Raw genomic sequence first — 23,705 nt, forward strand, 5'->3', positions numbered from 1 at the left:
TCAATACAGTTCTAGATGAAATATCAAGAATCAGAGAAGTATTATCTTTGAGGACTGGCAAGGTTGCAGCCTCAGAAACAGAAAGGGGAAAAGGTAGAAGATTTCACTACAGACACATATCCCACCCAGACACAAGTCAAAAGAGAATAAAGGTCAGTTACATCCACTTCCTCCCAACCCCCATCCTAGAAAACTGCTGTGGGATTAAGCAGAAAAGTCAGCTCTCCATAATAAGTAAAACACTATGCTCATCTCCATACTCATGAATCTAACTGCTTACTCAAACATCTAGACCTCTATCCTCATCTCTATACTCATGTATGGAAGTGCTTACTCAAACATCTCCACTTGGATGTCTGGCAGGCATCTCAAAATCAATATGTCCAAAACTGAACTCTGCTTTCCTCCTGAAACTTGCTCCATCCACAGTCCTTCCCATCATACTTCTAACAACTTAATCTTTCCAGTTGTTGATGTCAAAAACCTTGAAATCACGCTTGACATCCCTTTCCTTTCATGTAACAGCCAATCTGCCAGGAGATCCTGTCAGATCTACATCCAAAATCCACTAAGAACCTGGCTAGTTCTAATTAATGTTATCATCCCCAGCCAAAGCACCAAAAACTTTTCTTGGGACTCTGACAACAACTTCCTCGTAGATGTTCCTGCATCCAGGCTCGTTTGCCTATAATATGTTTGCAGTACAAAGGCCAATGCGATCCTTTTAACACTTCAGTCAGATCATTTCATTCCACTGTCCACTTCAACAGCTCTCCATTTCACTCAGAGTAAAAGCCCAAAGTCCTACAAAGCCTATAAGCCCACATGGCTTAGTCCCTCATTAATTCTCCGACTTCTTATTACTCCCCTGTCACTGACTCTGCTCATTGCCAAGGTGCCAGTCTCTCTCCTACTTCAGGGTCTTTACTTCATTCCTTCTGCCTGGGATTCTAGCACATGATTCTCATGACTCACTCCTTCACCTCTTTCAAGACTTTTCTCAGATGTCACCTTCTCACTGAGGCCTCCTCGGTTAGTTTACTTAATACAACAATCTGTCCATCCAGCTCCTGAACATCTCTCATCTCCCTTGTGTCTCTACTTTGCTTTTTCCCATAGTAATTATGACCTTCTAAGAAACTGTATTTTTTACTTCTTGATTGCCTTTAGTGCTTATTATCTATCTTCTGTTAGTTAAAGGTCCATGAATGCAGGATTCTTTTTCTGTTTTCCCAGTGATGTACTACAAACATTTAGAAGAGTGCCTGGCACATAGTCACCATTCAATAAATGTTTGTAGAATTAATGCATTTTAGAACTTTTCTATTTAACCTTGTCCCAGTACCTAGGGGTAAGGCAATGAGAGAGCTGTACTCTTTCACCAGGACAGAGAAATTCCTAATATTGAAGAAATCCAAGCAAAGGAGACCAGGACATGAGAACAAGGCAATTCTGGGCTAGTTGCCAGCTGAGAGCATCAGAAAAGCCCTTTAACCCTTTGGCCAGGAAGTGCCAATTCTTTCTATATCTATAGGGTATGATTAGAAAGATATTTATACAATGACTGGTTGGTTGTTCCTTGGTCTGCAGGCAGGGAATCCTACACTTGCAATTAATTAATACTCCTTGCCAGTAACTGAGATGAAGTAAGGACACACCAGATTTGGCAGTATTTAAAAGATTATTGATTTGTGTGTTAATGTCAACCTATTTCCATTCAGTTTTACTCCCATGAAAAGACGTTGGCACACTCACACAAGATGAACTTAGAATGTTCTAAAAACTCTCATGACCACCTACAGTTTTCCTAGGGAATTTCTAAAGACTTACCCGTATAAGCCTATCTCTATGAGCCTATCTCTATAAGACTAACTCATCACCTTTCCTAGTTTCTTCTCCCCTCATTGGCTATGTTCCTGGCTGCTTCTTTCTTAGATACCCTTGGGCACTGGCCTTGTCCCTTTTGGAACAGGACTTTCTCAACTCTTTTCTTGGATAGTCTCTTAACATTATCAAGAGGAACCACACTATCCTTAAATCATTCTGGATATCTGAAATTCCACCTTGTCATAATTGTTCCATATCCAGTCCCAAATGGATGAGAATAAGAATTTGACAGCCAAGAAGCCATATTCCAGTGGTTTCTTCTATTTTTTAATTTGGTCCAGTCCCTTTCAACATCTTCCCTCAATGACTTCTATAATTACATAAATAACATGTTTGTCAAACTTTTAGGTGACAGTTGATAAAAATATCTAATATTTTAGGTAATAGACTAAAGACTCCAAAATAACTCCTACAATTTAATGAATGGGCCAAAATGAACAAAATGCCTATTTATGGAGATAATTAGGCCAATGTGTGATACATAGTGGCATTCTATAAATGTTTGCAGAATTATAAAATGAATAAATCAATGCAAACTCTTCTACTGAGGTTCTAAAAATTAATTGCACAAGTTCAGGATGAAGAATAACCTAGAATAAGAGCAGTTTGTGTGAAACCAGATTTACAGGTTTATTGGATGCCAAGTGCCTTGTAAGTCAGTTCTGTGAGAAAATAGGGCCATTGCTGTTGAGAGCACACCAACAACTAATGTGTCAGTTTGTGAGCTTCACATTTTTTAATTGATATTGACAAATTTGAGAGATACCTGAGAAGAATGATTGCAATATTGAAAGACTACTTATTCATTCATTAGGTAATCTTGAATGCCTACTCTCTGGTGAGTCTTGGAATAGTCATTAAGGATAAATGGTGCTCATATAAGGAGTTGCTGATAAAATGGAATATACTGCATATTTTATTATTATTATTATTAATATTAAAAAGAATATTACAGCATTTTTAGTTAATATATATTATTGCTATAATATATTATAATAATACAATAATTACTATAATAGATAAAACAATATATTCTGATTTAACATTATATATTCATAATATGCCATATTATGAATATGACAGTATTTCATTTTATTCCATATTATAATAAGTAGTAATATCATATGCATAAGTCCATTTTATATGACAATCTTTCATGTATCAGAATTCTAGTGGAAGCTAGAATGTAACTTTCATGACAGAAAGAATCCTTTATTTCCATATAATTTCCAATTAAATAAAAACTTTAAAATATTTGAGACATAATCTAAATGGCTGGGCGCAGTGGTTCATGCCTGTAATCCCAGCACTTTGGGTGGCCAAGGTGGGTGGATCACCTGAGGTTAAGAGTTCGAGACCAGCCTGGCCAGCATGGTGAAACCCTGTCTCTACTAAAAATACAAAAATTAGCCATATATATTGGCAGGAGACTGTAATTCCAGCTACTTGGGAGGCTGAGGCAGAAGAATTGCTGGAACCTGGGAGGTGGAAGTTGGAGTGAGCAGAGATCGCACCACTGCACTCCAGTCAGGGCAACAGAGTGAGATCCTGTCTCAAAATATATATATATATATATGTGTATGTGTGTGTGTGTGTGTGTGTATATGTGTATATATATGTGTATGTGTATATATATATGTGTGTATATATATAAAACCAAGCTCCATGGACAGAATGATTTTTGAGAGATGAAATTTAACTTGTCAAGGAACACTTCCCTTCAGGTTATTTTTGATTGAGTACTGAATATTTTAGAGGAAAATATTAATTATGGAAATAATGGGGACTTAGACTGATGTTTCCTGCTCCAAGGAGAATTTAGATTTGCCTCTGGCAGTGGCTAGGGGCACTAGCAACGAAACTTCACATTAGGCCATTTATAGTGATTGAGTCCCTAGGACAAAAGATTAGTTATGGTTCACTGTCCCATCTTGAGTGGAGGTCTTAAGGTTCCCAGTTCAAAGCATGTGTGGTTTACTGTGGCTCCCCATCCACAGTGGGCCTTGGACTGACATCTCATCCTCTCAGTTGTCTCTTCCTGGCTTGGCAGGTGTTCCTGGGTGACAAGCTGCTATACCTGCCAGGCTCACCCCTCTGGGTTTTCTTCTCCCTAATCTCACCCTGTGATTCGTCCATGCAATGAGACTGTTTTTATTCCTTCAAACAGATAAGATTGTTTAATATTTTACCCAGTTAAGTGTTGATTTTCATCACTTATTCCTGTATTATTGAAATCATCCCACCCTTATTTCTTCATAAATAAAGAAAAACCAGGCCCCACATTTGAGACCAGAGGACCAAAGCATTATGTCTGCCTCTATTACTTACTAGATATGTTACCTTGGGCAACTTTCTCATAGTCTCAGTTTTCTACAAAATAAACACAAGAATTTTATTCATTGGTGTATGTACAATTCTTTGAGATGTTGCATGGAAAAGCATTGTAAACTGTAAAGTATGATTTAATATCCAATTACATTAATATGTGCTCCTAAACAATATGTGTGTGTGCTTTAATTGGGTATGATACAGTGTGCAGATTAATTTATCCTTTGTCAATATCAATTTTTTCAGTCATCCATTTATTTTATTCACATTTATTGCATGCCTGCAACTGTGCTAAAACTGCTACTAGGTGTTGTTGATATAGCAATAACACAAAATAATGTCTCAATCCAACAAAATTCTGAAGGGCTTCCTCAGCCCCTCCATGATTAGCCCCCACCCCCACCAATTATACAGTCTCCTGCTACTCATAGTCCCCTGCTTATAACTTAATTTCAGGATATTCATCACAATTTTACTTCTATTTTTATTTTATATTATTTGTTAAATGTCTATTTCATCCACTAAACTGTAATACCTTGAGAGTCACTAACATGGCCATATTATAATCTGTAAATTATTGTTAAATGACATGAAAGAGATAACTGAATGACTAAACATATAGAGTCTGTAATGTCTGGTAAGATTTGGTAGGAGATAAAACTGGAAAGGTAGATGGGGAACAGTTTGTGATGGGGCCTTTAATGTCCTGCTGTGTAATCCAGACTTTATCCTTTAAGCAGTGAGGAACCGTGGGAAACTGAGACAATAGCATGGACAAAGGCAAGAAGACACAGACATTCAGCTCATTAGAAATGTTGCCTCAGGTCACAGACTTAGAGAAGGGTAAATAGAAACACCCAGTCTCTTCTTACAACACATGGGCTCCTCAATCTGGTGAACTGTTTTGCATCACCTGAGGTTGTAAGATATTCTTCTAAGAACAATAGCACTAATTGGGATCAAAACCCTGGGGTGAGGTCCATCTACTGAGCCAAAGCTGGGAGGCAGGAACACTGCAACAAAATTTTTGTGTCAATGTAAAAATTGTCTTTTTAAAAAATCATTGCCTACATATTTACATCTATAATTATTTCATTAGGCTAGATTGTAGAATGAATGAGTCTCCTTGGGAATTGAAAGGGTGCATTCCACCACACCTTTATAGAATTATCGTACCACAGCTTTATAGAATTATTATACATACTTTAATTTTGTCTTTACTGGTTTCATATATTAAGTATCCTTATAGGAGCCTTCAGGTCCTTTGCAGCTCCAGTGACTCTAATTCAGTTCACTGAAGTTTCTACCATTACTCCTTTTACCCAGTAAGACCAAACAAACAGAAAAAAATTGGTTCCTTCTCCCTTTTGACAGCCCATGAGATATCTGAGGAGAGTTCTCATGTCCTGAGTCTTCTTTTTACCCATAAGAGCAAATGTTTCCAACTATGGCTATTTTTCAGAAACATACAAGTTTATAAAAAATGGCCCAAAACTTTTTGTAGAAAAATTTTAAGTTCGAACATTGGGAGTTTCAGAAAAAAAAAAAAAAGGCTTCTGTCCAACACTTTTCACTGCTGGCTGTATCATAGTTCCTCAGTGGAATAAAGAATATTCTGTTTCCTAGTGGAATGGAGAATTGAAATCAGAGCCTCTGGGTAATAACAGTAACAATTACAATCATAAAGATAATAGGTAACATTTGACTGCTTGCTGTGTGCCAGGCATTTTTCAAAGGGCTTAAAGATATTCTCCCCATAATCTTCAAACATTGCCATAAAGTTTGTACAAAACTGCTCTTATACAAAGTTAAATCCATTTGTTTCAAAAATGAAGAAAGGGAGAAAGGAAAAGGATAAAGAAAACTTATATTCACTAAGTCCTAATAGGCTATGCTATTTATCCATTTTCCATTGCTGCTATAACAAATTACCATAAACTAGTGTATAAGACAACAGAAATTTATTATCTTACAGCTCCGGATGTCATACTCCAGTATTGGTCTCACTGGGGTAAAATCAAGGTGTCAGCATGACTGCATTTTATTCCAGAGGTTCTAAAGGAGAATCCGTTTCTTGCCTTTTCCAGGTTCTAGAGGCCATTCGCATTCCTTGACTTGGGTTCCCCTCTTTCCATCTTCAAAGTCAGCAACAGCAGTTTTAGTCCCCTCACATTGCATCTCTGACACTTCTTCCATCATCACATTTCTCTCTGATCATGGCCAAAAATTATTCTCCATGTTTAAGGACTCATGTGATTAGATTGGGCCCACTGGATAATCCAGGAAAACTTTTTCATCTTAAACTTAAACCATCCAGGAAAACTTTGCCATGTAAGGTAACGTATTCACAGGTTCCTACAACATTTCTGGGGTGAACATCTCTGGGGTATCATTATTCTGTATATGATGACCTATATATGAAATCCCATTTATTCTCCCCAGGAAATCTTCAAGTATAATAGTTATTTATTGTTGTGTAACAAACTACCTCCAAGATTAAATAGCCTAAGATGACATTTGCTTTCTCACAGTTTCTTCAGAGGGTCATGAAACTGGCTGAGGCTTAGCTGTACCCTCTGTTTCAAGGTGTCTCACAAAACTGCATCCAAGGTGTCTGCTCAGGCTGCAGTCTCATCTGAAGATTCAGTTGGGGATAGATCTGCCTTCAAGCTCACTGCATGGCTGCTGGCAAGATGCAGTGTCTTGTAGACTGTTGACTGAGGAACTCAGTTCCTTCTAGCTTTTAGTCAGAGAGCATCCTCAGTTCCTTTCCATGCAGGTCTCCCCGTATGGCACATTCCTTCCTCAGAGTGAGTAAGCAGAGAGAAAGAGAAGGTGTCAGGAAGGCGGCTGTCATGGTCTGTTATAATCTAACCTCAAGAATGCCATTCCACCACGTTTGCCATATTCTATTAGTTAAAAGCAAGTTACTAGATCAATAAGACCAGCCCACATACAAAGAAAAGAAAATACACCATGGAGTGACCATGATGAGGAAAGGACCATTGGGAGCCATTTCAGAAGCAGTCTATCACAGTATTTGTATCATTTTGCTATTGCTGCATGACAAGCCACCACAAACATAGTGACTTGAAATGAAAATTGTTCTCTAATTCAAGTCTGTGGGTCAACTGGGGCACAGCCAAACATCTTTGATTCAAGCTACCGTTTCCCCTATGCTTGACTCCTTCCTGTGGAGTGAGTGCAAGTTTGCTTCATTGAAGTTCAAGCTGGGGTGCCTGCAAAATCCTAGGGCAGTTCTCACAGCAATAGCAGAAATGTAAGAATGAAAGAGAACCATGTGATAACTTTTAAATCCAGGATTGAGGCCTATTGCATGGTTACTTCCCTCCTCCCTATACCCCAGGTACCCTACTGGCCAAAGTAAGTCACATGCCTGAACCCAAAGTAAAAGGACCAGAAAGTATATTCTGCCTCTATTGGAAGCAACTTCAGAATCACAAGGTAAAGGTCAAGGATCCAGGAAGAGGTGACAAATTGGGGCCAAAAATTCCATCTCCCACAATATTATCACTCACATTTTACTGATAAAGAAATTGTGGTGCAGAGAAGCTAGCTGACTTGCTCAAGGTCACAGAACTCAAATCCACATTTGTCTGACTTCAAAACCCATTCTTCATTGTTTTATACAACCAGGACCCAACATATATTCTCTCTGAATCATTTCCTTCTGAATAAAGGAGTTCACAAATTGGCATCTAAAAATTCCTTTTGCAAACAGTCATCAGAAATTTCACTTTGCTCTTCTGCCTCCTGGTTCACTTTATCAGCCTAAATTCGTAACATAGGCAGGAGCGTGGAGATAAAATAGGTTCTGAAAATGAGAAAATGGATTTTCTTGCCATGACTTTGCATTACAAATGGGCCCAGTCCACGGCAATCATGGCTGCACCTGGAACAGTGCACAGGCCCCATGAATAATCCATGTTTCTTACACACTTGTCTCCCCGCAGTGCTGACTCAGCAACTGCTCTCCTACTTTCTGCAAAGTAAAGACAGCATATAGGTCAGTTGAAGTCTAAGAGTGCAACAACACTCTGAACATTTGGTTGAATCCTGAAGGTAGACAAGGGACTTAAAAATTTCATTAGAATTTAACCAGACTGTTATTCTTCCTTTCTCAGAATTTCATTTATTCGGGGTTAAATCCATTTCATTCATTTGATCCTCAATCGCTGATACTCTTTCTTCCAGTTGATGGAGTCGGTTACTGAAGCTTGTGCATTTGTCACGTATTTCTCGTGTCATGGTTTTCATCTCTGTCATTTCGTTTATGACCTTCTCTGCATTAATTAGTCTAGCTGTCAATTCTTCCACTCTTTTTTCAAGATTTTTAGTTTCTTTGCGCTGGGTACGTAATTCCTCTTTAGCTCTGAGAAGTTTGATGGACTGAAGCCTTCTTCTCTCATCTCGTCAAAGTCATTCTCTGACCAGCTTTGATCCGTTGCTGGCGATGGGCTGCGCTCCTTTGCAGGGGGAAATGCGCTCTTATTTTTTGAATTTCCAGCTTTTCTGCCCTGCTTTTTCCCCATCTTTGTGGTTTTATCTGCCTCTGGTCTTTGATCATGGTGACGTACTGATGGGGTTTTGGTATAGGTGTCCTTCCTGTTTGATAGTTTTCCTTCTAACAGTCAGGACCCTCAGCTGTAGGTCTGCTGGAGATTGCTTGAGGTCCACTCCAGATCCTGTTTGCCTGGGTATCAGCAGCAGAGGTTGCAGAAGATAGAATATTGCTGAACAGCGAGTGTACCTGTCTGATTCTTACTTTGGAAGCTTCCTCTCAGGGGTGTACTCCACCCTGTGAGGTGTGGGGTGTCAGACTGCCCCTAGTGGGGGATGTCTCCCAGTTAGGCTACTCAGGGGTCAGGGACCCACTTGAGCAGGCAGTCTGTCAGTTCTCAGATCTCAACCTCCATGTTGGGAGATCCACTGCTCTCTTCAAAGCTGTCAGACAGAGTCGTTTGCGTCTGCAGAGGTTCCTGCTGCTTTTGTTGTTGTTGTTGTTAACTGTGCCCTGTCCCCAGAGGTGGAGTCTACAGAGACAGGCAGGTTTCCTTGAGCTGCTGTGAGCTCCACCCAGTTCGAGCTTCCCAGCGGCTTTGTTTACCTACTTAAGCCTCAGCAATGGCAGGCGCCCCTCCCCCAGCCTCGCTGCTGCCTTGTGGTTAGATCGCAGACTGCTATGTTAGCAATGAGGGAGGCTCCGTGGGCGTGGGACCCTCCCGGCCAGGTGTGGGATATGTTCTCCTGGTGTGCCCAGTTTGCTTAAAGCGCAGTATTGGGGTGGGAGTTACCCGATTTTCCAGGTGTTGTGTGTCTCAGTTCCCCTGGCTAGGAAAAGGGATTCCCTTCCCCCTTGCGCTTTCCAGGTGAGGCGATGCCTCTCCCTGCTTCAGCTCTGGCTGGTCGGGCTGCAGCAGCTGACCAGCACCGATTGTCTGGCACTCCCTAGTGAGATGACTCCAGTACCTCAGTTGAAAATGCAGAAATCACCGGTCTTCTGTGTCGCTCGCGCTGGGAGTTGGAGACTGGAGCTGTTCCTATTCGGCCATCTTGCTCCGCCCTCCCCATTTGGGGTTAAATCCAGATTTCATTATCTTCAGAGTTAAATCCAGATTTCTTTATATGAAACACAGGCGCCATCATGATTTGACCATTGCCTACCTGACCAGAACTTCATCCCCCCACCTACCCCCTGCCCTTCAGCTTGACCCCTTTTTCCACCTCCTTCATCTTCAACCCCAGCTATACCAAACTATTCGTATTCCCCAAAAAGAAAACACATTTATCTGCAATTGTTGGCATTTGTTGGTCCTTTTTCCTAGAAAGTTATTCCTCCCCTTGGTCACTAATCTAAATTAAATTTCTTCTTTCAGAAGTAGCTCAGGGGCTCCTTTACAGAGAAAATTTTTCCTAACCTCACCCTTACCCTAACACTCAGCTCACTTGGGGTTAGGAGCTTTTTGTTTAGGAAACATTTTGTGCTTCCACCATAGCCTTTCTCAACCTATATTAGAATCACCTATTTATTTTTCAATCTCACAAACACTGAGCTCTTTGAAACTAACAATATTTTGGCTCTGAATGCATATTGTTCTTGGCACAGTGCCCAGTAGTCATTATATGATTGCAAAAAAAAAAAAAAAAAAGGAATGGGAAGGGAAAAGAAGGGAAGGGAAGAGAAAGGGAGGAAAGAGAAGAAAGGGGAGAGGAGGGCAGGGAAGGGAAGAGAAAAGAAGGGAAGGGGAGGAGAGGGGAGGAAAGGGGATGGGAGGAAAGGGGAGGAAAGGGGATGGGAGGAAAGGTGGGGAAATGGAAGGGAATGGGAGGAAAGGGAAAGGAAGGGAATGGGAGGAAAGGGGAGGGGAAGGGGAAAGGGAAAGGAAGGAAAGGGAACCTGAGGAAAGGGAAGGGAAGGGAAGGAAAAGGAAGGGAAGGGAAGGGGAGGGGAGGGGAGGGAAAAGAAGAAAAGGGGAGGGTAGAAAAGAAGACGGGAAGGAAGGGGGAGAAAGGAGGGAAGGGAAGGGAAAAGAAGGAAGGGGGAGGGGAGAGAAGGAGATGGGAGGAAAGGGGGAGAAGGTAGGGAAGGGAAAGGAAAAAGGGAAGGGGAGAGGAGAAGAGGGGAGGGAAGGGAAGGAAGGAGAAAGAAAGGAAGAATAGAAAAGAAGTAGGGAGAGAGGGAGGTAAGAAGGGAAAGAGGGAAGAAAGAAGAAAGGAAGGAGAGAAGGAAAAAGGGAAGAAAGAAAAACCAAGATCATGTTCGAGAAGGTATTTTGTAAAATTCACATGACCTCATACAATCAGGAGCCCTATTCGTTTCACCTGGAATAAGCTAATATACAAGGCTAGTTACTCTTAGGAAAAGACTGTTTTTCCTTAAATCCTTTGACTCCTTAAATCCTTTGAGATCAGACTCACCTACATCCTCTGTAAACTTAAGTGAATGAACTTTGTAAAGAGTGTTGCCTCTTAGCCAGCTTCTCCATGTGCTCCAGTGTAATCAATAACCAATCCAGAGAGCAAATTAATGTTCAATACATCTTGAAGAATGGTGAAAAAATAACAGTAGGGGAGCATTAGCAGAGAGCCTTCACAGAATTGTAGTCTCACGGACTGTAGGTTGATTCAGAGATTATCGTAATCTGCAGGGTAGGAAGGCCCTCCAGAAATAGAGTTATCATTCCTGCTATAAAAATTGTGCCCCTGAATTAACACAAACAAGAGCTTCCAGGTAATCGTTCCAAATGCCAATTGCTGCTATTTTCACTTCAACACCATAACTGACTGAGTGTGATTGCTTGATGATTTTGAAGCTGTCTTTGCACCCTAATAATTGCACTTTCCAAATTCCACCTGAGGCATTACCATACCTGATAAGGCTCTTAACTGATGTTTTAATATAATGACTTGGAACGTACATCCTTGGAAAGAATAGTTCATATAGAAGATAGATCAAATATGTTCTAGGATTATACTGTACAGTCACTATAATAAGTGCTTCTTCTACTTTGCCTCCCACCACACACCCCCATGAAGTCAACAACTTTATGGCATCAGGCTTCAAAGAGTTGCTAAAACTCTGGAAGCTTTGCTCTTCTGAGAAAAAAATCTTATTTCATTTTTTTTCCTCTAAAATCACCACAATATTTAGGTGGAGAGGGGAGATGCAGCTGTTATGATTCAGAGTTGCTGAGCTTCTGACCCTTGTCCTGGCTAAAGCAGTGTTTGGATTTGTGTAGAAATAGCAATGAACCTAGAGCAACTTATTAGCTGAAACTCCGAGTCTCAAATATTTTTTCATTTATAAATAGCCCAGTGAAAATAACTTACATTTCACTGGCCTATTGTGAGAATCTAATGAAATTTGATGGATAAAAAGCAAGGCAAAAACTAAACTATTCTGTATTGTTGGGGAATTATGAATTAATATTATTGTTATGGCCTAAAATTAGTTGAATAGAGCCAGAAAACAGAGTAGATGTGGTGCATTAATCTACTAGAGCTACCATAACAAAATACCACAGACTGAGTGGCTTAAATAATACAAATTTATTTTCTCACCATTCTGGAGGCTGGATGTCCTAGATCAAACTCCAGCAGAACCCAGTTTCTGGTAGATGCACTCGTCCTGGCTTGTAGACATCCCCTTTATCTTCACATAGTGTATTATTCTAGGCTTGCAGTGCTATAAAGAAGTACTTCAGACTGGGTAATTTATTAAAAAAAGAGGCTTAATTGGCTCATGGTTCTGCAGGCCGTGCAGGAATCATGATGATAGAATCTGCTCAGCTTCTAGGCAGGCCACAGGAAACTTACAGTCATGCCAGAAGGTGAAGGGGGAGCAGGCATGTCACATGGCCAGAGCAGGAGCAAGAGAAAGTGAAGGGGGAAGTGCCACACACTTTTAAATGACCAAACATCATGAGAACTAACTATTGTGAAGATAGTACCAAAGGGGATGGTGCTAAACCATTCATGACAAACCAGCCTCCATGACTCAATCCCCTGTCTCCATCTCCCACCTCCAATATTGAGGATTACATTTTGACCTGAGATTTGGTTGGGGCAACATCCAAACTGTATCACATGGCCTTCTTTCTGAATGCACACAGAGAGAGACACGTTCCAATATCTCTTCCTCTTCTGAAAAGTGCACTAGCTCTATTACATTAGGGCCCCACCCTTATGACCTCATTTAAACTCTACCATCTGCTTATGGCCCTATCTCCAAATACATTCACACTGTTCGTTAGAGTTTCACATATGATTTTGGGGGTGGTGGCAGGTATAAATCTTTAGTCCTTAATACATGGGTTACCAAAAGGACTCCTGTTCGAAAGTTATCTTTTTTATCATTAACAGAAATCACACGTGACTTTGGATTACAATTATTATATTTCGGACCGGTTTAAAATGTCAGCTTTGGAAGAATGAAAGACACTGGGGTCTACCTGAGGGTGGAGGGTGGGAGGAAGAAGAGAAGCACAAATAATAAATACTGGGTACTAGGATTTATGCATGGGTGATGAAATAAGCTGTACAACAAACCCCTGTGACACGAGTTCACCTATATAACAAACCTTCACATGTACTCCCAAACCTAAAATAAATACTTTTTAAAAAAATAAAATGAAATGAACTGTCAGCTTTTTAGCCAACAAACATATGAAAAAGTGCTCAGCATCACTAATCATTAAGGAAATCCAAATCAAAACCACAGTGAGATATCATCTCACACCAGTCTGAATAGCTATTATTAAAAAGTCAAAAATAAAAGCTGTTGGTCAGGATGCAAAGAAAAGGGAATGCTTATACACTGTTGGTGAGTATGTAAATTAGTTCAGCCACTGTGGAAAGGAGTTTGGAAATTTCTCAAAGAACTAGAAATAAAACTATCATTCAACCCAGCAATCATATTATTGGGTACATATCCTAAAGAAAACGAATCATTCTGCCAAAAAGACACATGCACTCATATGTTGTTCATTGCAGCACAGCACTATTCACAACAAGAAAGACATGGAATCAACCTAGATGCCCGTCAGTGATGGATTAGATAAAGTAAATGTTGTACATGTACACCATGGAATACTATTCAGCCATAAAAAGAATGAAATCATGTACTTTGCAGCAATACAGATGCAGCTGGAGTTATCCTAAGTGAGCTAACACAAAAGCAGAAAATCAAATACCACATCTTCTGACTTATAAGTGGAAACTAAACAATGGGTACATACAGACATAAAGATGGAAACAATCGACACTGGGGACCCCAAAAAGGGAGAAGAAGGGAGAGCAGAGAGGGTTGAAAAGCGATCTACTGTGTACTGCATTTACTATTTGGTTGGTGGGTTCCATAGAAGCCCAAATCCCAGCATGATGCAATATATTTACGTAACAAACCTGCACATTACGACCTGAATCTAAAATTTTTTTAAAAAATTCTTTTTAAATAAAATGTCAGTTATTCAAAGAAGCCTCCTCTGCTGCCCACTCAGGACTAATGCCTTCCCACTCCTTGCACCTGCTGGAACCCTTCTCTCCAATAGCACTTAATTCATTATCATATATCTGTCTCTCTTAGGAAGAATGAAGATTTCTCTGAGTCAAAAGGTATGTTTTCCTCTCAATTTTATATAACCATATTATTGAGGATTCTCAATATGATGTGGTAAAAACATGAATATATTTTCCTTTTTTGCCATTAACACCTTCAGCTACATTCTGACAAATCATCCTTTCCAATTTCTTTGTAATAGCTTAGGTAGATTTTATCACTTCTAGTCATTTTTCATTACTAAGTGCACAATTTAAAGCTTTAATCTCAAAATTGATTGCAAACTCATCCATTCCCTCTTTTCCCAGTGGAAGTCTTGTGCCATGATGCTGGCTTGTCAGAATAAAGGATCAGAGATGAAGCTGTTTAGACTTAGCTATGACATTTATGCAGGCCAACCACATGGATTCGCACAGGATATGCAATGTTCAATGCTAGAGAGAAAGATTCATATAGTATATCATGTTAACCACTCTTCCTGTAGTTGTCCAGCACATAATTTCCACAACCATATTAGAAAGCTCTCAACTGTTTATGCAAAGCTTATATGCATAACTGTATAAGAAAGCCCTGTAGTCTTACATTTGCTCTTCCAAGTATAATTATTCCAGAGTTTAGTAAAGATCCAAAAATAGTAGGGGAAATCAAAGTCTTACTGTATAAATGGTTACCTTCTAGAAAAGGGAAACCATCTTTGATCTTATCTATGCCATAGATGAATGTTTTTGTTCCCCCAGAGTTCTTAAATTAAAATTTATTCACCATCATGATGGTACTAGAAATGAGAGCTTTGGGAGGGCTCTGCCCTCATAAGTAGGAATGTGTGCTCTAATAAAAGGGACCCCAGGGAGCTCCCCAGGACCCTCAGCTATGTTGAGGACAAAGCAAGAATATGGCTGTCTGTGAACCAGATAGCAGACTCTCATCAGACACCAAATCTGCTGGTGCTTTGATCTAGGACATTCCAGCCTCCAGAACTGTGAGAAATATGTCTGTTGTTTATAAGCCACCCCATCTATGGTAGTTTGTTACAGCAGCCCAAATGGATTAAGACACCCTGATTTTGTCTGTTTATCTTTTCCTGGTGATGTCTACAAATAATTACAACAATTACAAGTATAATTATAATAATGTATTAGATAATGTTTCTGGAAAACTCAACATCATATTTCCTAAATTCTAATATATGTTCTTTCAGGCATCAACATTTCTGAAATAGCAATGTGATTTTCAATAAATGATATATCAAGGTTTGATTGCAAGCATTTTTCCCTCTCTTGGTGGTACTAAACCCCATTGTCAATATTAGACAGATCAATGAGACAGAAAATTAACAAGGATATTCAGGAATTAAACTCAGCTCTGGACCAAGCCAACCTAAGAGACATCTATGGAACTCTTCACCTCAAATCAACAGAATATACATTCTTCTCAGCACCACATTGCTCTTATTCTAAAATTGACTACATAATTGGAAGTAAAAAACTCCTCAGCTAATGCAAAAGAACAGAAATCATAACAAACAGTCTCTCAGACCACAGTGCAATCAAATTAGAACTCAGTATTAAGAAACTCACTCAAAACTGCACAACTACATGGAAACTGAACAACCTGCTCCTGAATGACTACTGGGTAAATAACGAAATTAAGGCAGAAATAAACAAGTTATTTGAAACCAATGAAAACAAAGACACAAGGTACCAGAATCTCTGGGACACAGCTAAAGCAGTGTTTAGAGGGAAATTTATAGCATTAAATGCCCACAGGAGAAAGCAGAAAAGATCTAAAATCGACACACTAACATCACAATGAAAAGAACTAGAGAAGCAATAGCAAACAAATTCAAAAGCTAGCAGAAGATAACAAATAACTAAGATCAGAGCAGAACTGAAGGAGGTAGAGACATGAAAAACCTTTCAAAAAATCAATGAATCCAGGAGCTGGTTGTTTGAAATGATCAACAAAATAGATAGACCTCTAGACAGACTAATACAGAAAACAAGAGATGAGAATCAAACAGACATAATAAAAAATGATAAAGGGGATATTGCCACTGATCCCACAGAAATACAAACTACCATCAGAGAATCCTATAAACACCTATATGCAAATAAACTAGAAAATCTAGAAGAAATGGATACATTCCTGAACACATACACCCTCCCAAGGCTAAACCAAGAAGTGATCAAATCCCTGAATAGACCAATAACAAGTTCTAAAACTGAGGCAGTAATTAATAGCCTACCAACCAAAAAAAGTCCAGGACCAGACAGATTCACAGCCGAATCTTACCAGAGGAAGAAAGAGCAGCTTGTGCCATTCCTTCTGAAAGTATTTCAAATAACAGAAAAAGAAGGACTCCTCCCTAACTCATTTTATGAGACCAACATCATCCTGATACCAAAACCTGCCAGAGACACCAGAAAAATAGAAAATTTCAGGCCAATATCCCTGATGAACATCAATAAAATACTGGCAAACTGAATCCAGCAGCACATCAAAAAGCTTATCTACCACAATTAAGTCAGCTTCATCCCTGGGATGCAAGGCTGGTTCAACATACGCAAATCAATAAACATAATCCATCACACAAACAGAACCAATGACAAAAGCCACATGATTATCTCAATAGATGCAGAAAAGGCCTTTGATAAAATTCCACACCCTTTCATGCTAAAAACTTTCAATAAACTAGGTATTGATGGAACATATCTCAAAATAATAAGAGCTATTTATGACAAACCCACAGTCAATATCATACTGAATGGGCAAAAGCTGAAAGCATTCCCTTTGAAAACCAGCACAAGACAGGGATGCCCTCTCTCACCACTCCTATTCAACATAGTATTGGAAGTTCTGGCCAGGGCAATCAGGCAAAAGAAAGAAATAAAGCGCATTCAAATAGGAAGAGAGGAAGTCAAATTGCCTCTGTTTGCAGATGACAGGATTGTATATTTAGAAAACCCCATCGTCTCAGCCCAAAATCTCCTTAAGCTGATAAGCAACTTCAGCAAAGTCTTGGTATACAAAAATCAATGTGCAAAAATCACAAGCATTCAAATATACCAACAATAGACAAACAGAGAGCCAAATCATGAGCAAACTCCCATTCACAATTGCTACAAAGAGAATAAAACACCTAGGAATACAACTTACAAGGGATGTGAAGGACCTCTTCAAGGAGAACTACAAACCGCTGCTCAAGGATATAAGAGAGGACACAAACAAATGGAAAAATATTCCATGCCTATGGATAGGAAGAATCAATATCATGAAAATGGCCACGCTGCCCAAAGTAATTTATAGATTCAATGCTATCCCAATCAAGCTACCACTGACTTTCTTCACAGAGTTAGAAAAAACTACTTTAAATTTCATATGGAACCAAAAAGAGTCCATATATCCAAGACAATCCTAAGCAAAAACAACAAAGCTGGAGGTATCACGCTACCTGACTTCAAACTATACTACAAGGCTACAGTAACCGAAACAGCATGGTACTAGTACCAAAACAGATATATAGACCAATGGAATAGAACAGAGGCCTCAGAAATAATGGCTACACATTTACCACCATCTGATCTTTTACAAACTTGACAAAAACAAGCAATGGGGAAAGGATTCCCTATGTAATAAATAGTGTTGTAAAAACTGGCAGAAGATTTCAAAATTCAAAAGCTAGCAGAAGACAAAAAATAACTAAGATCAGAGTAGAACTGAAGGAGACAGAGACATGAAAAACCTTTCAAAAAATCAATGAATCCAGGAGCTGGTTGTCTGAAAACAGAGAGACCTCCAGCCAGACTAATAAAGAAAACTGAAACTGGACCCCTTCCTTACACCTTATACAAAAATTAACTCATGATGGATTAAATACTTAAACATAAGACCTAAAACCATAAAACCCTAGAAGAAAACCTAAGCAATACCATTCAGGGCATAGGCATGGGCAAAGACTTCATGACTAAAACACCAAAAGCAGTGGCAACAAAAGCCAAAATTGACAGATGGGATCTGATTAAACGAAAGAGCTTCTGCACAGCAAAAGAATCTATCATCAGAGTGAACAGGGAACCTACAGAATGGGTGAAAATTTTTGCAATCTATCCATCTGACAAAGGGCTAATATCCAGAATCACAAAGAACTTAAACACAATTACAAGAAAAAAACAAACAACCCCATCAAAAAGTGGGCAAAGAATATGAACAGACACTTCTCAAAAGAAGACATGTATGCAGCCAGCAAACATGAAAAAAAGCTCATCATCACTGGTCATTAGAGAAATGCAAATCAAAACCACAATGAGATACCATCACACACCAGTTAAAATGGCGATTATTAAAAAGTCACAAAACAACAGATGCTGGAGAGGATGTGGAGAAATAGGAACGCTTTTACACTGTTGGTGGGAGTGTAAATTAATTCAATCACTGTCAAAGACAGTGTGATAATTCCTTAAGGATCTAGAACAAGAAGTACCATTTGACCCAGCAATCCCATTACTGGATATATACCCAAAGGATTATAAATCATTCTACTATAAAGACACTTTGCACACATATGTTTATTGCAGCACTATTCACAGTAGTAAAGATTTGAAACCAGTCAAAATTCCCATCAACAATGACAGACTGGATAAAGAAAATGTGGCTCATATACACCATGGAATACTATGCAGCCATAAAAAAGGATGAGTTCATGTCCCTTGCAAAATTCTTATTGTGGCTTTTCAACCCCCCACTAAGCAGCCTCAGCCTACCTCTAGCCACACTGAAGTGCGTGGGTTTCCTGGGGATGCCAGGCTCTTTCTCATCCTCCTGCCTCTGGATGAAGGGATATGGATGAAGCTGGAAACCATCATTCTCAGCAAACTAACACAAGAACAGAACACCAAACACCACGTGTTCTCATCATAAGTGGGAGTTGAATACGTGTTCTCATCATAAGTGGGAGTTGAACAATGAGAACACAGGAATACAGGGAGGGGAACATCACACACCAGGACCTGTCAGTGGGTATGGGGATAGGGGAGGGATAGCATTCAGAGGAATACCTAATGCCTAATAATGAATAACTTTTAATGAATGCTTGCTCCATGCTTAGCAATAAAAAAGTTGGGTAGGCATCATTATTATTCCTATGATGTGAATTAGGAATTTGAAGCACAGGAAGGATAACAATGAGCAACTTGCCAGTATTTGAATGGTTTTGAGGTTCTCAATAGAAATTTAGGATACTATATTATGTTGCTCCTACTTAACTGGAAAACCCTGCCTTTCTGCACATTTCCCAGTATATCTTATCTCAGGGTCTTTGTTCATGCTATTCCTGTGCCTGGAATTCACTTTCCAAGCAAACCCTTTCTCTATATTTTAGCTAATGCCTCGGATCCTCAACAGGATTAACTCTTCCTGCTCGGAGCAACAACATTCACATTATATATATTTGTCATGTACTTATCATTATACATAGATAGAGCTATAGATACAGATATAAATGTATTATTATACACCTCTCTCTCCTGGCATAGACAGACTGATAATTATGGATGATGATAGCAGTACTTATAATGCTAACTGCCAATAACAATATATTAAAGAACTAAATGACACAACCTAGAAATGTGCATGAATTAACTCCCAAGAAGGTGAACTTTAACCAGGGAGATAAAGGAAGGAACCAAGCAAGTAAAATCTCTCTCCTTCTGTCCTCTCTTGGAGTGCTCTGAAACCTGGGCTGTTTGTACATCCTGCTGAGAAGTGTTTCATGGGGCCAAGTGGACCCAACTACTGAGAGATCTGAGGTCAATATTTGTGGCGTTTGTGAAGCAACCGATGATGAGTAACACATCACCTTGCCTTGCTTGCCAACTTCCAGAATATGGAATATGTGCTGAATCAAAAAAAGTATACATGGCACTGAATCTACAATAGCTAGAGTATATGGGTCAGGTATCAAGGGTTGAAAGTGAGTATGCCCACTCTCACATCAGGACCTACTTGCAGGATTGTGCTTCCTACCCCCACAACTTTGTTCTTGAGTATAGGGTACACATCCGCCAGAGAATTAAATAATGGTTCCACTGAACTGGAAACCTTGTAATTATGACATGGCTACTTTAAGGGTATCTTTTCAGTGGAACTGTAGGCAAAGAAAGAAGTTACTATGTCATAAACACAGCAGGGAAGATTACATGTGGAACTCATGCAATTCACTGAAGAGTCTTTTAATATTTCCTTGATAACTAATAATCATCAATGGGCAATGACAGTAACCACAAACCCAACCAGAGTTGGGCAAGTAAGGGCTTATTTCCATCAGGAATGAGGGTTTGTCTGATCCTACCAGGCAACTAACTGAACTAGCTGAAATATTGGCCAGTGGTGAGGGAAATCTAAAATGATAGAGGATGGAGATAATAAATGTCATTCATGGCCTCAGCATCAGCTTCAGCAGCACAGACTATACCTTGTTTCTCTAATCCTCATGGCTTAAGTCTTGCAGACAACAAATGGCAAACAACCTGGAAGAGGATTCTACCAGTGATTGGGCCTGTTCGTCCCTCTTTGGGAAGGAATAAGAATACATACACACACACACACACAAAATGAAAACTTGGGGGAGACCCCATATTGTAGTACAAGAGCCAGAAATAAGAGGACAAGGGGGGTTTGGAATAGCCCAGGAGAGGAACAGATGGGACATCCTGGGTCAGCTTTAGATTCCCTTGGCTTTGGGTATTTGTTTTGCATCGGCTGTTGTTGTATTGACACACTTAGTACAGGTCAGTGTGGTTCCACCAAATGAAGCTAAACACACACTTGCTCAGGAAAGCGGGACTCTCTTCCATGAAAGACACCACACAACCAGCCTGACCCCAGCCATTTCTGCACTTAGATGAAACACCATACCATAGAATTCAGGATCTAGTTTCCCAAAAGCCACTCAGGAAGCCAAATAATGTACCCAGAAACTGCAGAGGAATTGATATCTTTGGGGGCAAAGTTTGAATAGTAGGAAAAAGGAAAAGATTGGAGAGAGCCAAACAGATATATTCCTTCTTCTTTCTCCTTCTCATGTACTGTTCTGTGGTATGCTTTCTATTTACAGCCTCTCTAAAGGCATTCTGCAAGGCCAAACAAGCACCTCCAACAAGATATCTGCTGCGTACATCACACTGCACTGTTTCCTATACTTCCCTGAGTCAATTTCTTTTCCTCCATGTTTATTGCCCTATCTTTACAGCTCCCAGATAGAGCATCAGCAGTTAATCTTGGCTCAAATGATATTTTCTTGGGGACCATGGAAAAGGCATATATAACAACAAGAATGACAGTATGAAATTATTATTATTACAGCAAAACTTACATTTTTGGGTCCTACTCTGTGCCAAGTACTGCTCTATACATTAACTCATGTACTCCATTAACAGCAGGAGTCATAGCTTATTAATCTTTGTAAACCCAGTACACAGCACATAGCAGGGCAGATGGCAAGTAGTCTCAGAAAATGTTTGAGCAATAATACAGGTCTCCATAACAGAGCTTTGAAGCTAGTCATTTGCAAGACCTCCATTTTAATTTAGCTGCATTTCTCAAAACCGGTCCTAGTGAGCACCCATCATGTACCAGAAACTTGTACATCTTTTGTCTAATTTTGAACTCCAAATTGTCTCGTAATATAACGCTATAATATGTTCTATAGGTGATAAAACTGAAACCAGTGGAGGTAGAATTGAATCTCAAAATGAACATTTACTTACCCTAAGTTAGAAAACAGTATTAAATAAATTATTTAACAAGTTTGAGCCTTTTAAAGGGTGATAATTAACAAGAAATGCCCTACTTTATTAAATGGCTATTGGCAGGGTGAAAAGTGAATTGTTCTACAGGTGTCAATTTCTAAATATTGATAAGAAAATTCAGGCTCAAAATATTAAAAGACTTGCTCAGTGTCCTACAAATTTTATAGCACACACAGGAGATTTTTCTCTGAATCAACTGCCAGAACAATTTGTATTATACCTTATTGTGGATCTTGGGTAAAAGTAGAGAACAGATTTCAGATGTCCTCACTGTAGCCCTCTGTGTCCCCACAACACATTTCCAAAGGCAGCAAGCAGGAGTACAGCAGGTAGGATTCCCTTTAGGGACTGCATACCATGACAACTTTCAAGAGACCAGAGCACAGGGGACTATTAGTTTACTAATGTGAAAACAAAGCTTTCCTTATTAATAAGTCCTTGGCACTTGATAATTTTCCCAGGCCTTTAATTTCTGCTGATGGTTAGTTTGTAAGTTTAATAATATATCTTAGATAAAAGAAGAAGGTGCGTGTGCAGACAATGCGGCAATGTCTACTTTTAAAGCAAAAAAATACTTGGGTTGTTGAGCAGAGTCAGAAAAGGAGCCAAGGATAATAGTGAACAGCAACAACAAATCCTGTCCACTTAGTAACTTCAGGGTTCAGGTTAGGGACACAATGTAGAATTCTGTCAGAGATGTGGTAGCAGCACTTATGCACATGGGTAGACTCCTGACTTCTAAGCAATATGTTCTTCCCTGAGACCATCAGGGGTGCTTTAGCATGGGTTAAAGGAAGATGCTCTTTTCTTTTTCTTTTTTCTTAAACTTTTAATTAACATATAATAATGATTATTTATATTTTGGGGGTATAGTGTGATGTTTTGTACACATTGTGGAATGATTATATTAAGCTAATTAACATGTCTATCCTCTCACACACTTAATTTTTGGGGGAAAACATTTAAAATCTACTCTCAACCATTTTCAAATATACATTATCATTAACCATAGCCAGCACGCTGTGCATTAGATCTCCAAAACTTATTCCCCCTATCTAATGGAAACTTTGTATCCTTTGATAGGCACCTCCTCATTCTCCTGAGTCCCCATTTGCTGGCAACCACCATTCTACTTTCTGCTTCTAAGTCTGATTTTTTTAGATTCCACATATAAGTAAGATCATGCAGTATTTGTGTTTCTGTGCCTGGCTTATTTCACAAAGCAAAATGTTCCCCAGGTTCATTCATGTTATTGCAAATGACAGAATAGCTTCCTTTTTAAGGCTGAACAGTATTCTATCTTGCATATATACCACTTTTTTAATGTACTCATCTGTGGGTGGATACTGATCCTGGCTATCGTGAATCATGCTGCAGTGAACATGGACATGAAGCTATCCCTTTGAGATACTAATTTAATTTCCATTGGAAACCCAAAAGTGGGCTTGCTGGATCATATGCTAACTCTATTGTCAATTGTTTGAGGAACCTCCAAACTGTTTTTCTTAATGGTTGTGCCAATTTACATTTCCACCAATAATGTGTAAGATTCCTTTTTCTCCACATCTTTACCAATACTTGTTATCTTTCATCTTTTTTGTAACAAT

The 23,705-nt window shown here is 39.3% G+C and overlaps 1 long non-coding RNA gene across 1 annotated transcript in view; it reads right to left on the reverse strand.

Moving 5' to 3' along the window:
- Nucleotides 1–23,705, reverse strand: part of LOC117093807 — a 102,701-nt gene that overhangs the window by 70,304 nt on the left and 8,692 nt on the right. The window contains exons 2-3 of the long non-coding RNA XR_004441248.1: nucleotides 12,298–12,421; nucleotides 6,189–7,015 (exon numbers count right to left, since the gene is read on the reverse strand). This is a non-coding gene — a long non-coding RNA (uncharacterized LOC117093807). The remainder of the gene's footprint in view (nucleotides 1–6,188; nucleotides 7,016–12,297; nucleotides 12,422–23,705) is intronic.

Source organism: Trachypithecus francoisi, unplaced genomic scaffold (assembly GCF_009764315.1).
Source record: "Trachypithecus francoisi isolate TF-2019V2 unplaced genomic scaffold, Tfra_2.0 Lachesis_group12, whole genome shotgun sequence".
Classification (NCBI taxonomy): Eukaryota; Metazoa; Chordata; class Mammalia; order Primates; family Cercopithecidae; genus Trachypithecus; species Trachypithecus francoisi.